The following is a 16,632-nucleotide window of genomic DNA, read 5'->3' on the forward strand; positions in this document are numbered from 1 at the left end:
TATATATCTCCACGTGAATCTTTTAATCTGTTGGGTCTTGCATTAGGAACAGATTGGCAAAAGCCATAATGTTTGAAGAGGTCACCTGATATTCCTAAATTTTATGAACCCATGGGTATGTGTCAGTGAGTACTCATGATCAAGCAGGACCAGGATGCTAGAAGTATCTGCCTTTACCATCATCAAACCTGAGATCCTTCCTGGCTATACTTGAGATGACCAGATGCATGAAGGTTTATGCCCACAATTAGTTAGCCTGTTTCTCTTAATATGCACAGACAACCTGAAAGATTTAACAAAAGAAGACATTTGGAATGCTTCCCAAATCTTCTCTTACCCCATCTCCAGAGTGTACTCTGAAGACCTTCTTATCCCTTTCCTATAAGCAGCCATGAAAACGGTGACACTTATTGAATTAGTCATTACCATCTTATCTTCACCAATGTGGGCTTAGGTACCTGTACCCTCTCCTTTTTTATTAACAATCCTAAAGGAGGGAGAGTCTGTCCAAATAATTCACCTTACCAATGTGACTCTCCAACACCTGGTAAACTTCATGTATTATTTTTGCATGATGCCTGGGTAATCTTATCCTGACTGTAAAGGACTTATCCATAAAGTCCCTGGAACAAATATTGGCCCCATGTATCAGGGTACTCAGCCAACTTCTGTATAATCTATCACATATAATACTGGATTAAGTATACATATTCTGGAGAATAAAGAACACAGAAAGCAATGGTACCTAAAAGAACTTGGAAAGAGATGATATCAGAATGCTCTTTCCATTTAGAAACTGACAAATATGTTATGCACAACAATGTAAAAATTCAAAACAGCCACTTTTAGAGATAAGGAAATATGGGTTGGAGAGTTGCCTCAGTGGTTAACAGCACCTACTGCTCTTGCAGAGGACCCACGTTTAATTCCCAGAACCAACATGGTGGCTAACAACCTTCTGAACTCTAGTTGCAAATGATCTGAAACCTAACCTCCTTGAGCATTGTACGACACAAGTGTACTTACATATATGCAGACAATACACTCAGATACATGGAATGAAAATAATAAATTAAAAAATGAATTAGCAAATACACCATATTAAGGATGCCAAAGCCCAAAATAATCCCTTTAAAAACAGGTAAATGTCATGCAAATGATATTAAAAACCAAAATTATTCCTTTTAAAAACCAGTAAATATACTGCATAAGAAGTTAAAACCCAAAATACACCCCTTTAGAAACAGGTAAAAAAAAAAATTGTAAAATTTTACTCCTTTTGTGGAGGTCTAGGCATGGATAAGGAAGGGGATCTGGATTTGAGTGGGAAATGTATGAAATTTAAAATACTCAATACAATCTTTTTCTTTTAAAAATGCACTGGCCTTGCTACAATGCGAGAGAGAGAGAGAGAGAGAGAGAGAGAGAGAGAGAGATTGTGTTGGAATCTCTTGGCTTTCTATTTTTATTTTCTATCAAGAATCCAAGGTGAAAAACAAAATGGAAAAAAATAATACAAAACCCTAAACCACAAATATTGCAAGAGGATCAGGATATCTGTTTAAAATGCCCTCAGTTCAGGGAACGCCCAGGTTATCATGAGACCATATGAATCAGTAATATTAGTGAGTTTGTGGACATTGTCATTTTGAATTATGCCATGTGACTGGATTAATATGGCAGCAATGCCAAACGGGTCACTGCCATCTTGAAAATGTTAATATCCAAGATGGCAACCAAGTCGTTTGAGTGTCTCCATATTGAGACCATATCACATGGTTGCCTCTCTCTTGGTGAGGTCCCCATCCATGATGGTTGTTGGGGACCCCTGCTGTCTAAGGTAGCAGTCTCTTCATGTCCGGATAGCCACAGGCCAGCTCGGCATTCTTATGCAGAGACTCCTTTTCTCAGCAGGGTGCCTCCTACTCTCTTCCTGACTCACCTTTGAAGTAGCCGTCACAGATACATGTCCTCTGGCTCAGAAACTGCCAGGTTTTCCTGTGTGATAATCAGGCACTGTCTGACAACCTGGCAGAAGCCCACCACCACATGTAAATGGGGCATCCTACAAAGCACCTATCAACTAAGGCTTTTGCTACTATAAATATAAATTGGAGCTGTATCAGGAGCTGAGCTGTACCAGTCTCTTATTCAATCTCCCCGGAGGGGGCTGTCCCTTTGTAAACATTCACTCGCGGAGATCCTGCTTTCGTCGTTCTTGCACCTCCCCTCGTGATCCGGCGGCCAGTGGATCGTGTACCTAGAGGGAGTGCCCGGTAGCTTGCAACGGAACTCACCTGGAAGCTCAAGGACCACTGAGTCGCCAACATCTGGTAGCCGCGGAGAGCCAGGGACCCGAGCAGCAACGTGGTGCGCGGGACCCGCCCATAATGGTGACAAAGTTTTATGACTGCCTTAGCTCAGTACCCGGTTAAAATGAGCCTATCCATCACCAAGATACAAGCCCAGTGGGATTTACATATCTCAGCTACCTCCTTTTCTTTTAGAAAATGACCTAGTTAAGTCAGACCTGACACAGCAGGAGAAATAACCCTTAGAAATGTAGGCTCCATATAGGAAAGCAAAGCAAAAGGATCTTAAACCAAGGAATGGAGATGTCTCTTATCATCTATTACAGCTGTGACTGCAAATTGATGTCCTTTGGATCTCCTCCCTTCATGATACAAGCTGTTGTTGGGAAAGAAACCTGTGAAGGTAGCAGAAGAAATGGGGAGCTGTGTCTGGCACACATGTTGGGTTGTTGCTCTGAGAGCTTATGTCCCATTCAAGCATGCCCTATGACTCTTAATGTTCACTGAAATTTAAAATGCTTAGGTCTAGTTAGAAAAGCAGCTGTCTTGAGACCACATGGTCTAAAGGCTGCTTGGTGCCCACCAGGACCTGAAGTCTCACAGCTCTAACTGCCCCTCTGTTCTAACCGAGCTTCCTTACCCACACTCCAGGTTCTTTCAGATAAACTTTGGGGAGGAAAAAAAAAAAGAAAATGGCTTTTAAAACTATTTTTTTCTTTTTCTCCAGGAAGCAGGTCATTTATTTTCTCTAAAGCCCAGAGGCAAGATTGCAAGATAGATACAGGAACCAACCTGCTTAGCCACCAAATTTGGTTCCCCTAGAGAAAATCTCTGCGTTGCCACCAAATAAATGCAGTATTAGAATTTTGGGGATCCCTTTCTGGTTTCCACACTGATACGGGGGAGAAAGAGCATTTCTTAGAGGGTTCATAGGTTCAAATGGAAGCTTTAGGACAATTTTATTAGAATTTAAGGAAAAATCCTAAAGGCAAGCAAGCTGGAAATCCTGGCAGCTGCCTTGAATAGAAGAATGGGGGTGGGGGAGGAAAACCAAACAAATAATAAATAAATAAAGCCACAGAGTCACGCAGGTTTACAGCTTGCATGGAGGTCAGACACATGATGGACTACAAGCCACATGGGGTTGGGGAGGAAAAATTGGAAAAATTATCACAAAAGTAAACAAATACTACATGCTGGAAACTGAACCTTTGGCATTTTGGTGTCAGCCTTAGATATCGATGGCTGTACCATCTTTCCAGGCCCTGCATATGTTCCCCATGAATTTCATTATTGTTGACCTGTCTGGGGGTTCTACTTCAGAAATTTAACCTCTGGTGTGCCAAGAACACACCACCCCCAACCTGCTGGATGCTTTCCCATACAACCAATAGGGTCCTTCTGATCATCATTTGTCTTTCTGTCATGAAGAGAATGCCTATGGGCCAACCAGAGGAGTTTTCTCCACTGTCTGGACAATGCTTTTTTACCTTATTTTCTTTTTCGTTCCCTTTAATTTCTTCCTTTCTTTTTTTTTTTTTAATTAGAACTCAGGATTGCCTAATTATTTCTCATTTTGTTTCCTTATAAAGTCAATCTGCACATCCCTAAGGAAGAGAGTTCTTGCATCTAAATTGAGAATCCCTCAGAAATCAATCAAGCATCCATCCCTAAGGAGGAGGTTTCTCATATCTAAGTCTTCTGCTTCACCCATCTCTGAGAAATTCCCTTGAAGGAATTTCACATCAGGGCTCCACCAATCCCCAGAATTCCCCACCCACTAAGGCAGGACTTTGTCATACCCATGATTTTCTCACCTTGGTCTTTGCACAGAGTTTACTGATCTCCCAGGAGTTTTCTTGGTACCTTCCCCTACACTGCCAAGAGAATTTTCTGTCTTGGAATCATTAAACCAACCCAGGAAGTTTCAATTGCCCAAACCATGGAGTCCCTGCAACAAGGCATTGGGACGCATCTCCCAAAAGTTTGGGTTCTGGAGTTCTTCCTAGGTGGGATTAGAATCCCAAACTGAGCCCCCAGAAATAAATTCCATGGTCCAAGGACCCCATTAATACTGCACAAATAACAGGTGGACAAAGTGAAAATAACTCAGCAAGGCATTTTACTTTTGTAAAATAGTGTTTTGTGAGATCCGTCACATCCTGAGAGTACACCAAATTTTCAGTTATTTAGATTATTTGAGTATAGAGGTCTAACACAAAGCATGATTATTACAACAGCTACTGTATAGAATTCTTAATGTTTGCTATGAGGATAGATTTTAGGTATTTTTAACAACACACAAAGGGTAACTATTTATCATGATAGGTATATAACCTTGTAATTATTTCACTATCATACAAATATCAGTTTCTAATATTAATTCCTCAGGGACATATAATAAGAAGTAAATTAGGAAATAAAATCCTGGGGGCTAGAGAAATGGCTTGGACATTAAGAGCACTTGCTGACCTTCCAGAAAAACCTGAATTTGGTTCCTGGCATCTACATCAGCAGATGCACAACTGTCTGTAACTGCAGCTCCAAGGCATTTGATGCCCTCTCTGGCTGCCACATGCATGCACATACATGTGGCTTACACTCACACAGATGCACACAAATATACAAATTAAAAATAAAATAAATGTATTTAAAAAATGAAATTCCTGAATACATTTAAAACAAGTTGTTTTTAATGTTTCCTTAACAGTATGTAGAAAAATTAACCTGAAGAATAATGAAAAACTGTTACATATAATTACATTTGAAAATGGTAATATGAATTGCAAATGCTGATATCTTGTTTATGATATACTGAAATGTTTCACATTAGGGGCTAGTCAGTAAGTAGTGACATCACATGAACTAGTCAGTAAGTGCTGAAATCAGAGTACCAGGTTTTCATGGTTGGCTTCTGTGGTCAACTGGACACACCTGGGAAGAGGGATTATCTACTAGGCAATTTCCTCTGTCAGACTGGCCTAGGGGCTTACCTGTAAGTCATTGTCTTGATTGTTGAGTGATGTGGGAGAGCTAAGTTCACTGTAGGTTACCCCACCCCTCAGCACGTGGTCCTGGGTTGCAGGAGAAAGCAAGTTGAGCCTGGACTAGAGAAGCAAAAGTGTAAGCATCGTTTCTCCATGCTCCATGCTTCAGCTCCTGCCTCCACGGTCTGCCCTGCATTCCTGTCTGAATTCTCTCAATGATCTACTGTCACCTGGAAGTATGAGATGCAATAAACAGTTATTCCCGAAAATGTTTTTGGTCAGAATGATTTGTCATTGTAATAGAAAGCCAACAGGCCACAGGCAAATGAGAGTGGACTTACAAATTCATTGGCTTCTATGTGTGAGAAATGGAAGGAAAGAAGTAACTTGAACAAAACCACAAAATTCAATGAAGTTAAAAACAGGCACTGCCTTACTCACTGTACAGAAAGAATGAGGAAAACATTCTTGCATTACAACCAAGCCAACAGTTAAATGAAGACTGACATCAGCACATATAGTACTCTTTCAGAAATACACATATTAAGAATATTTTATTCAACTATAAACTGTGCATAACAACCAAAGGCATAGGTGAGAATTCTCCATCAAATTCTAGAAACAGGAAAGGAGTTATCCCTATGTAAAAATCACATAGCAATAATGAAAAAAATCAAAGAATACATAGACAATAATCTAAAGCAAATTTGGAGGAGTTAGGCGTGGATGTCTAAAATATGTCACTTCTTTCTGAGCAATAGCCTAACTATTCTGAAAAACAAAGAGCAAATCTGCCAACTGAAGTCTGGCAGAGAAAAATTGTGAGCAAAAAGTTAGATCTTTACTACTGGAACAGTTATATGACAAGATGCAAAGATACAGAACTCTAAGCCAAAGACAGTTCCTGCCAATGACAAAGACTTCCTATGAATATCATAGAATCCTACAGCCATCTTCGTCTACCCCAAGCACTAATAAGCAGTGGGAGTAGCAGAGCATACAACCATGAGAGCTGGGACTGATGAGACCTTCCCAGCAAGAGCAGAAAGGAGACCTAGAGTCAAAGAAAGTAAAAGGAGAGAAATCTTCTTCAACGGAGAACTTCTACTCAAGTGCATTCAGGTAGGCACAGCAAGATGAAGGTTCAATTCTGGCCAAACACCTACCAATGTTGATACAATGTCCCAACAGAACCCATAGCTCTAGGAGTGCTGCTCAGTGCCATCTAAACTTTCTATTTGCATCAGCATCTTCTGTTCTGTACAACATGCCTGGCGTTTAACATAATATCAGGAAGCCCAGGAAAGAGGAAGAAAAAATACTCAACAGAAACAGGGCTGGGCATGTTATCTTTCAGAAATAAAGCATTCAATAATCTTGATTAACAAAGCAAATTCTCTATCAGAAGAGGGACATATAATGTCAAATGTACAAGGAATAACATGCAAATTTTACAAATTAAAAATTCTTGTGTACTAAGCATAATTACTGAAAGAATCAGTGAGTGTGAAGATTGATTAATAAACAATACACAAAGGAACAAAATACTGGGAAATATTTGAAGACTTTCAATAGAGGAGAGGAAGGACAACTCCAAATTATCCAAAATGTGCCTTATTAGTAGTTCATAAAAAGTGAAAACAGTGAAAAAGGAAATTGGAAGACAATGAACTGGAAATTTGCCAAATAAATATATCAAACAGCAGACAAACATAGCTACAAAACACTGATAAAAAATAAACACAAATCCAAACACATTCCACATTACATATTAATTAAAACTGCTAAGAAGAAAACACCCCCCCAAAAGCCCAAAAAGACCAAGAAGGAAGAAAAGGAGGAGGAGGAGGAGGAGGAGGAGGAGGAAAAACAGACAAAATAAGAGACAATCTGAAAAATGAACTACTATAATATTATATTGGGGAATTTGGGAAAGTATCTTAGCACATACTTCAAAACAAATCTGTAAGAAGAAAAGAGTTGAATAGCATTTGAAAACACTGAAAGAAAAGGAGAACATATTTTCATTCCAAAATTCAATAGCGCGCACACACACACACACACACACACACACACAAACAATTCTAAAGTAAAAGAGGAATAAAAAAATACCAGAGAACTTAAGACACCCTTATGGTATTTCTTTCCTCAATACTTAATTAGTCATAAAATAATGTATAATAAACACAAATTAAGAGCCATAGAAGAGCAATATTCAACTTAATGAAAATATATACAATGAAATCCAAGAAAATGCCAAAGATAGGAAGAAAAGAGTGTCTCTTTGTGTGTTTGTTTATTTTTTTGTTTATTTGTTTGGAGACAGGGTTTCCCTGTAGTTACAACTGGACTACATTCACTATGGAGACCAGGCTGGCCTTGAACTCACAGAGATCTGATGGCTTCTGCCTTCTGATTGCTGGGATTAAAGGTGTGTACCGCCATGCTCAGATTACAAAGAGGAGGTTTTATTAATAAAGGAATTTTATTAATTTTATTAATTTCATTTTTGACTACATGCTAGAATGGAGGAAGGAATATTGTGACTCCATTATTAGCAGTATGATGATTCCTATATATTATCTTTGATGTAAATTTCAGGCTTAGGGTAACCTATTACAGGAAATAAGGAACTATTTTCTGTACTACTTTTAACTTTTATAAAAGTAAAATTATTTAAAAATAAAACTACTTGGGTTAGAGAAATGGCTCTGTATTTAAGAGCACTGGTTGCTTTTGTTGAGGAACCTGGTTTGGTTCCCAGCACCCAATGGTGGCTAGCAACATTCTAGAAATCTACAAACAGGGATTCTGATGCCCTCTGCTAGCTTGTACACATGTAGTATGCTTACTTACATGAAGGCAAAACACACACATGGAGAATATAAACTAATGAATCCCAAATGGAACAAACAAAATTCTACTAAGGAGAAACATCTTCTGTAAACTAAGCTTTTCTTTAAGTATTATAAGATGCTTATTTTAACTGTCCTCTGTTGACTCATCTGCTGGTCCTCCCCATGCTAACATGGTAACACTTTTGATAAAATTCCTTCCATACAAATTGTAGCAGATTGTTTTTTCTTGGCTACAACCTTCAGCTCCTATCATTCACTTCTTTACTTTGTAGGATGAATTTTATTCATGGGTATCCTTAAAGCAAACAGGGAATTATGTAAAAAAGAAAAACCATAGGATTAAATTGAGGTAAAAATATCCCTTGTATTACGTTTTTTTTCCTCTGTAAACTTTATATTTGTAACATGTTTAGAAATAGAAAATATATACTTGTGTGGAAGACCAAAAGTAACAGAAATATAAGCATTTTCCATTCCTATCTATGTTTATATTCAAATATCTCACACATCTACTTTAAGACCATAAGAAGAAGGAAGAATAAAGGAGGTGTGTCCCAAGGAGTACTTTTCCCTTCGAGGGGTGGGGCCTGCTTAGGAGAATTGGCTCTGGAGAGTTAGCCACCCACCTAGGGAGGAGCCTTGGGGCCATCTTGGACAAAAATGGCTGTGCTGAAAAAAAAATGGCCCCTAGGCCATGGTGCTAGGAATGACAAACCACCAGAGTCTTGAAAAAGTTAAGGAGCTAATGGCAGCACTGATTTGGATCTTACAATTGATTATAAAATATGTAACTAAAAAGGAGCCAGCCACGAAGCATGGGCCACAGCTGTGTTGTAAATATGGGGAAATAGCACAGTTGTTGGTATATGAAAAATTGTTAAAAGTTATAGAAAGGCTAGGCTAGACAAACTTTCACAGGCCTGGGACACAAGCAGAGAACCAGAGAGGGGGCATGGACACTTTGCATAATAAAAGATTTGCCAAAGCAGGGGAAGCTGAAAAGGCTAAGGAGGTACTGGCTGATTCAGTTGTATAACTTGAGAGAGGGAAAAAAAAAAAAGGAACTTTTAACTTGTGTAAGATCCAAGCACTCAGAAAAAAAAAAAAAAAAAAAAAAAAAAAAAAAAAAAAAAAAGATAATAATGAAAAAGGAAATGACCAAAAAATGAAAGTGGCTAAGGTTGCCTCTCAGATTCAACCTTTGATACAGCAAGGAAAGGTTGCTAGCAGTACTGTAGCTAGGAAATATTCCACACTGGAACTGTTAAAACTAGAAAAAACTTACAAACAAGCAATCAAAGAGTCCCTCACCACATGGTTAGTGAGGGTACGGGACATGGGAGTAAATAACGTCAGTCTAAGTCCTTCAGAAGATTCACAGCTGAGTTAGATATATAACCATCCATTCGTCCTTGCAAGATAAGCTGTTCAACCTAGGCCAGTGCAGGGGGGAGCAGTCCTTAATGGGATGGCTGGTGGAAGGCATTAAAGATACACGGTTGTCATCAAGGGAGACTAACATGATTAGCAGGGGCTGGAGGACTATAAAGGTGGGGCAGGCATTACTGAGAGAAATAGGTATGAGAAAAGCAATATATGATGTCCATTTCACTGGGCCAGAAAAGACTGTGTTCACCAGAGATATGAAAGAAAGCTTAATTCAACTGGGACCTCAAGTATGGTATGGAGCATTAACCGTTTTGCCAAACCCTTTAATAGGACAGGGTCTTTGTAAAGTAAGAGAGGCTTTAGCAGGTCTAAGTGAAGCTGACCAACATGTAAAATGTGTCTGTAGAATAAAAGAAAACCCTAAAAGAGATATTAAAAAAAAAAAAAACAGATAGAAGAAATGGTCCTTTTGGGTTACTCGAAGACAAATGCAAGACATATGTGGAGCCCAAATTTCCAAAGAAAAATTTGATAGAAAACCAAATTCACTATTAAGGAGTTTCTAGAAGGCTTTAAAACCAGAACAATAGTTTACAAAAGGCAGTCAAAGGATGAAAACTGTCCCGGGGTGGTTATGAAGTCCAAACAATTAAATAAATTATGTTTCTCTTCTGATAAAGGATATACTAGGGGTGGAGGCAATTCTTCCCACCAAGGCTTCCCCAGCAGCCAGGTGTGGTCAATGAAGGGAAGACAGATATGGCTACAGTTAGGAGGCAGACTCAGGGCCTGCCTCACTCAGGGAACCAACAGGTGAACCAGGCACAGGAGAAACCCCCTGCCTTCCTAGCCCAGTTCAGGGTCAGACAATTGGAGTCAACACCTGTAAGTGTATCCAGAATAAAAAAATACAAAGAGACTCCATGTAAAATCCCCCAAGTCCAAAATGACTCCAAAGGGATAACTAAAGGTAGTAAATAACTAACCAAATTAATGCCTCATACCCATGCTATGGTGCCTAACAAAGATCTATGGAAAAAACAGTTAATATGAATGGATAAAACATTTCAAATGCTGTTAGACCTTGTCTATGATTGATTTAATGTACAATGTTAACCTTTCTTTGAGTGTTTTACAGATGTGAAACACATTGAAAGATACCTTAAGAAGCAAAGGCCAGCTAAAGCTATAAGATTTTGGGGAGATTTATGGTTGGGTAAGATAAAAAAAAAAAAAAAAAGTCTCCCAAACTATACAACTGTTAAGAAAATATACAGTATCAGGGTTGGGTTGCCACCCCACCCACCTTAGTTTGTGTCTCCCTTGCTGTGTAAAGACACTCTGACCAATACCAACTTGGGGAGGAAAGGATTTATTTGGCTTACATCTCCTGGGACACATTTCATCAGGGAGTCCAATGTAGGAACTCAGGGCAGAAACCGGGAGTCTGGAGCTGGAGCACAGGCCGTGAAGGATCACTGCTTACTGACTTGCTCCCTTGGCCAGTGCTCAGCAATGAAGGCAGTTTCCCAAGTTTGGCTCCCTCAACCCGTGCATGTCAAGTTGACACTAAAGTTATGCAGCACAATTCACCCCTTGTCAACTTGACACACAAACACATCACTATTAAACCAAAACTTTTCCAATTCTTGTCCCCAAGACATGATGTTAATATCACATCATAAGACAGTACATCCTTAAAAGCCCCACAGTCCTTAAAAACTCCAAACACTGAAAAGTCCATAGTCTCTTTTAAAATTCTCTTAACTGTGGGTGGGCTTCTGTAAAATCCAAAACAAGTACTCTCTTATTTCAAGGGGAAGACTTGGGCATACCTAAGCAAAACCAGAGTCCAGCAAAGCAGCTCAAGGCTGGACATCTGGTTTTCACTCACAATCTTCTGGGCTCCAAAGGTTCTGGCAGCTGTACTGCTCTGACTCTGCCATCCACAGCACAAACAGCTCATCTCCCAGACCCAGGCCAGCTCCATTGCACACCTACTGTGGTCCTTGGTGGTCGTTCCATGGTTCTGGAATCTCAAGCTGGGGTCTCCACTAAAACTAAGGCTACACCTTCATCAATGGCCTCTTCTTGCCTCTTGGGGTGCAAAGCCTCAGAATCTCTCCATGATCCCTTCAATCCTGGGATCGTCACTGCAATTGAAGTTGCACTTTGACCCACGGCCTTTCCTGGCATCTCCAAGTGCCAAGCCTTAGCTGCTTTCTGTGACCCCTTCACACTTTCAACACCAGAACCATGCAGGAGACTCTTACACTTTACTAAGTCCTGCTTCCAGTTAGTGATAGAGGTTGGGGTCTTGTCTGTGTGCTGACCCTGAGGAAATACCTCCCAGAAGACTTCATCATAGTGATGTTGATCTCTTGTAACTTACAGCTGATTTTTCAGCCCCAGCTAACCAGCATAAATTGTACCAGGAAAGAAAAAGTTTTACTTTGGGTTCTGGTCTCTTCTTAATCACAGCTGATACTTCAGTCCCACCTGACCAGAACCCATAGATTTGTAATACAAAATATCACATAAACAACCCTGATAGTCTCTGCTTCCCTTTGAAGCTTCACAAGCTAGGCCTCCATTGTTCACAACTCTTTGAGCATAACTGTTCCAAGCTCCACAGCAACAAACTTTAAGTACTCAATGGCTTTCCAGCCCAAAGTTCTGAATGCTTCCACAATCCTCCACAAAAATAACAAGGTCAAGTCTGTCACAGCAATACCCCACTCACCAGAGACTGGGCTGTTGACTGTGAAAAACCTGACCATGTGGGTTTTTGAGAAATCTGGAAGACTGGAAATTTGGGCTAGAAAAGTGTTTGCTTGCTGTTAGAAGAGCTTTACAGGTCATTCTTATAAATGCTTGGAAGAAAGTTCTGAGAACAATGTTGTTCCAGAGGTAAATAAGGACTTAAACAGCACTTGGGATGTTATGACAAAGAGTCTGACTGGAGTCTGCCCTCAACCTAAAAACTTGCCTAAGGCTAAGTTGAAAAACAATAGACTAATTTCTCTGGCAGAAGAAATTTCAAGATGGCCTAATGTAGAAATGATGGTGTGGCTCTTAACAGTGATTTTATGCAGATATACAGTGAAAGAGAGCAAATAGGGCAGAGAAATACAGTCTGGATTGAAAAAGAGCACTAGGAAGATATATGTTGTACCTTTTGCCTGTGCTGAAGAGGATCCCTTTGATAAGGAGGTTAAAATGATTAAGGAAGGGCCTAGAGATTCAAACGAAATGGAGAAAGTGCTTCTAGTCAAAGACCACTCCCAGTTAAGCCTCCAATTTGTAAAATGAAAATGCTGCAGGGACCACTGAAGAGAAAAGCTTCTAAAATGGATAAAGCAGGCTGGAGTCCATCCCAAACTTGCAGTCAAACTTGGTAGTGTCATTCATCTGCTGCTGTCTTTAGAGGCATGAAAGATGCAAAGGTGAAGAGTTCATCATCAATTCTTCCTCTGTGGTTTCAATTCTTCCTCTGTGGTTTCTGAGACCTTCAGAGGGCAGGCAGCATGCAGGAGGGGTTCCACTGCATACAGAAGGCCCTGATAAGCCATTGTGTGAAGCTGTGTAGGTGAAGCCTAGCTGGCAATGGAGATTCCAAGAAGATATCCATGATGCCAGTGCTGTGAGGCATCTGCCAAGAAGAACTGCATATAGGGAGTGGTACCAGCACAAGAGAGAGAAGTGTGTTGCATGAGGCAAAGCTAGAGAGACTGAGCCATCTAAGCCCTTTGGAAGTAAAGTCCCAGAAGTTGAACGTGGAGCTACTGGATTTGGTGTTTGTCCTCCTGGATTTTGGTCTTGTTTTGGTCCAGTATTTCCTTACTATGCCTCCATTCCTCTCTTTTGGAATGGTAATGTGTATTCAGTTCCACTGTATGTTGGGAGTATATAATTTGTCCTTTGATTTTATAGAGGTTTACAGTTAAGATATTTCACTGAGTCTCAGAAGAGACTTTGGACTGTGAACTTTTTGAATAGTAGTGAGATTGATAATGACTATAGGGACTTTTAAAGTTGGACTAAATGCATTTTGTATTTTATATGGTCATGAGCCTATGGGGGCCAAGAAGTGGAATATGGTGTTTTGAATGAAAATATCCCTCATAGGCTCCAAGTATTTGGACATTTGTCACCAGATGATGGCACTATTTTGGGAGGTCTTAGAAGGTGTGGATATCCTAAAGGAAGCATGTCACTGGGGGTGGGCTTAGAGAGTTCTCAAGTTTTGCCAGATCTCCAGCCACTCTCTTGCTCCTGTGCCTACATGATAATGTGAGAGCTTAGCTCCCATTGCTCCTGCTCCAGCCATGTCTGCTGCCATGCCTCCCTGTCAAGATAGACGGTAATTCCCCTGGAACCGTAGCTCAAATAATCTCTTTTTTCTATAAATCCTTTGGTCAGTGTTTCTATCACAGCAACAGAAAAGCTACTAATACACCCCTCCATGAGATGTTTGTCAGAGAGAGATCCTAGAGGTCCTCAAATTCACCAAGGCTATTGCCACTAATGTCATTTGTACACTAGAAAGGTTGGTAAGGTTAAGTTGCTGAAGACACTGCATGATGTGAGCATGGGAGGAGAAGAAGCAATGGAGCTGAGACTAAGCCAAAAAACTCCATGCCACTGGATAGATGACAGTCATAGTGCCAGAAGGCACTATGCAGATGGTAAGGGAAGACAGGATCCCCTATGATTCTACTCAGCAATGGAACCCCATGTGCTGCACATTATGGACATGCCAAGCAATTCTTGCAAGTGTATTAATGGCTCAACTAACATACACACAACTGACAAATTTCTAATTGGATAAAGCCTGCTCCTAAGGGTGGAAAACAATCTGGTGTTGTAGAACAGGACAACCCCCTGTGTTGACAAAGGCTACAGGCCCCAGGAGGTAAGCCATTAAAAGTATACTGTTTAAAGAATATAGTACACCTTCTGGGATATAATCTAGGCATTTATATCTACTTCCTTCCATTTGTCTGTGTAGTAGAAGAAACACCACTGAGATAGATGGCCACAGCTTGATCATGAAAAGTGGGGAGACCCAAGAAGATACTACCTTGCCATGATACAGGAGAGATCGCCCTACATCTGTCACCCCCTCCAAGGATCAGAGACCTTAGTGGAAGATTGGTGCAAAGATTGTAAGAGTCAGAGGAAGGGGTGGAGTGTCCAGAGGGGTACTTTTTTCTCTGTGGGGCGGATCCTGCTGTGGAGAATTAGCTGCGGAGAGTTAACATTGGAGTGAGGAGCATTGGGGAAATCTTGGACAGAAGCGGTAGCATGGAAAAATGGCCCCTCTGTCTCGCCCATGTGGATGCAGAAGGGGGCATTTACCGACCTGTGGTGAGACTGTGGGCCAATGAGGTGTGGGTAAAAGCTAACTGAGATGGTTGGCAGGGTGCAGAAGTAATCTGGAATGGCAGGTTGCTGAGCCACAGAGCAGAACGGGGTGCCAGGTGTTCACCTTTTTGTGGAGTGCTGGGTGTTCGCCTTTGTAAGTTACTCTATTTCTCCTACCCCGGATATTAACTATGAAAAATTCAGATAAAGATGTTTTATGTGGTTTGTCTAATAGTGCCAGGAGCAAGGGACCCTGAGAGAACTCAGGCCACAGGAGGCCTTCCTTCTACCATTTTTTGGAAGAATTATTTAGAAATTTCACCAAATATTTCTTTTGACTATCACTTACCAAAATTTATGAGTCTGGACATTTCTAACTGCAAGGAGAGCTGATTATGGACTTCTTTAGCTAGTGACAAGAATTCAGAAAATTCCTAATATCTTGTTTAGAGATTTGTGGGGTCAAGGAAATGTCTCAGGGGTAAAGTGCCTGGCAACCAAAATTCAGTCCCCGGAACCGACATAAAGATGTAATGAGAGATCTAACTGAATATAACTGTGATCTGACACCACGCCCAGGAATGAATGTACCCCCCTCCACAAATCATACATACCAATGCAAAATGAAATAAATCAGTGCAGTAATTATTTTTAGAGAGACAGAAGAGTAGAGAAAGGTATATATTTAGAGACAGTGCGCTGGCTTGTCCTTATTTTCCCTCCTGAAAGAACCAATTTTGTTTAAAGTATGAATTACATTTAGAATCACTTCTTCATTTCCTAGTCCTTTTAACTTTACTCAAAATGATCCTATTCTTGAAAATTTTCTAGAAAAAAAAATCAATGAATTCAAAATGGAAGTCATTCTTTTTTTTCTCTTTATCTCTTTTGTAATACATAACTTATATTACCACCGTTTCTTTAAAGTAGAGAACATTTGGCTACAACCATTCTGTTTTCCTTTCCTGTAGAACCATGTCAATACCCAAGAATGGCCAAGCTGGTAGCATATGACAGTTTTCTGGAACCATCAAAGAGCACATTCCAGACCCAAGGAAGAGCACTGAAGATCTTCCTAGGGCTTTCAAATTTGGGAAGACAGGGTGGATTAAAAAAAAAAAAAAATTACTCCTCTAAGGGCCAACATACTTCTATCAGGGAACCCAAGCCTTTCCTGTTATCTTGGTTTGCCAAGATTCATGGTCAAAATCTTCTTCACTTAAGTGAGCAATGCCATCCCAGTAAATTGTTAGTCATAATTTTCTTTCTACGGTGAAGGTGCTTATAATGCAGTAGTACATTTTTCACTGTCAAAACAATTCTACAAACAAGTCTGACTTCCCCTCTTCTATCTCACATCCCTGGCATCTGCCACTCTACTTCCTTGGGTTATTCAGTATTCTTTCCTTCACCCTCTACTTTCATTTCACATTTTCTTATTCACAGATCGTACAGGCAATGAACGTTTACTTGGAATTTTATCTAAATTTAATGAGACTCCATTGATATTCATGTCAGTCTATGATTGACAAGAATGATAAAGATGCATTTAAGTATGGAAAAGGCAATACAGTTCTTAAAGGAAATAATTTGTCTATAAAGAAGTTGAGATGAAAGGAAATATTCATGTTAATCAGATAAGCTATGATTAGAAAAAAAAATTTAGTTTCAGAAAGTAATATATAATGAAGTAATTCTAAGCTAAGTGTAAATAAAAAC

Source organism: Nannospalax galili, unplaced genomic scaffold (genome assembly GCF_000622305.1).
Source record: "Nannospalax galili isolate Female #2095 unplaced genomic scaffold, S.galili_v1.0 scaffold298, whole genome shotgun sequence".
Classification (NCBI taxonomy): domain Eukaryota; kingdom Metazoa; phylum Chordata; class Mammalia; order Rodentia; family Spalacidae; genus Nannospalax; species Nannospalax galili.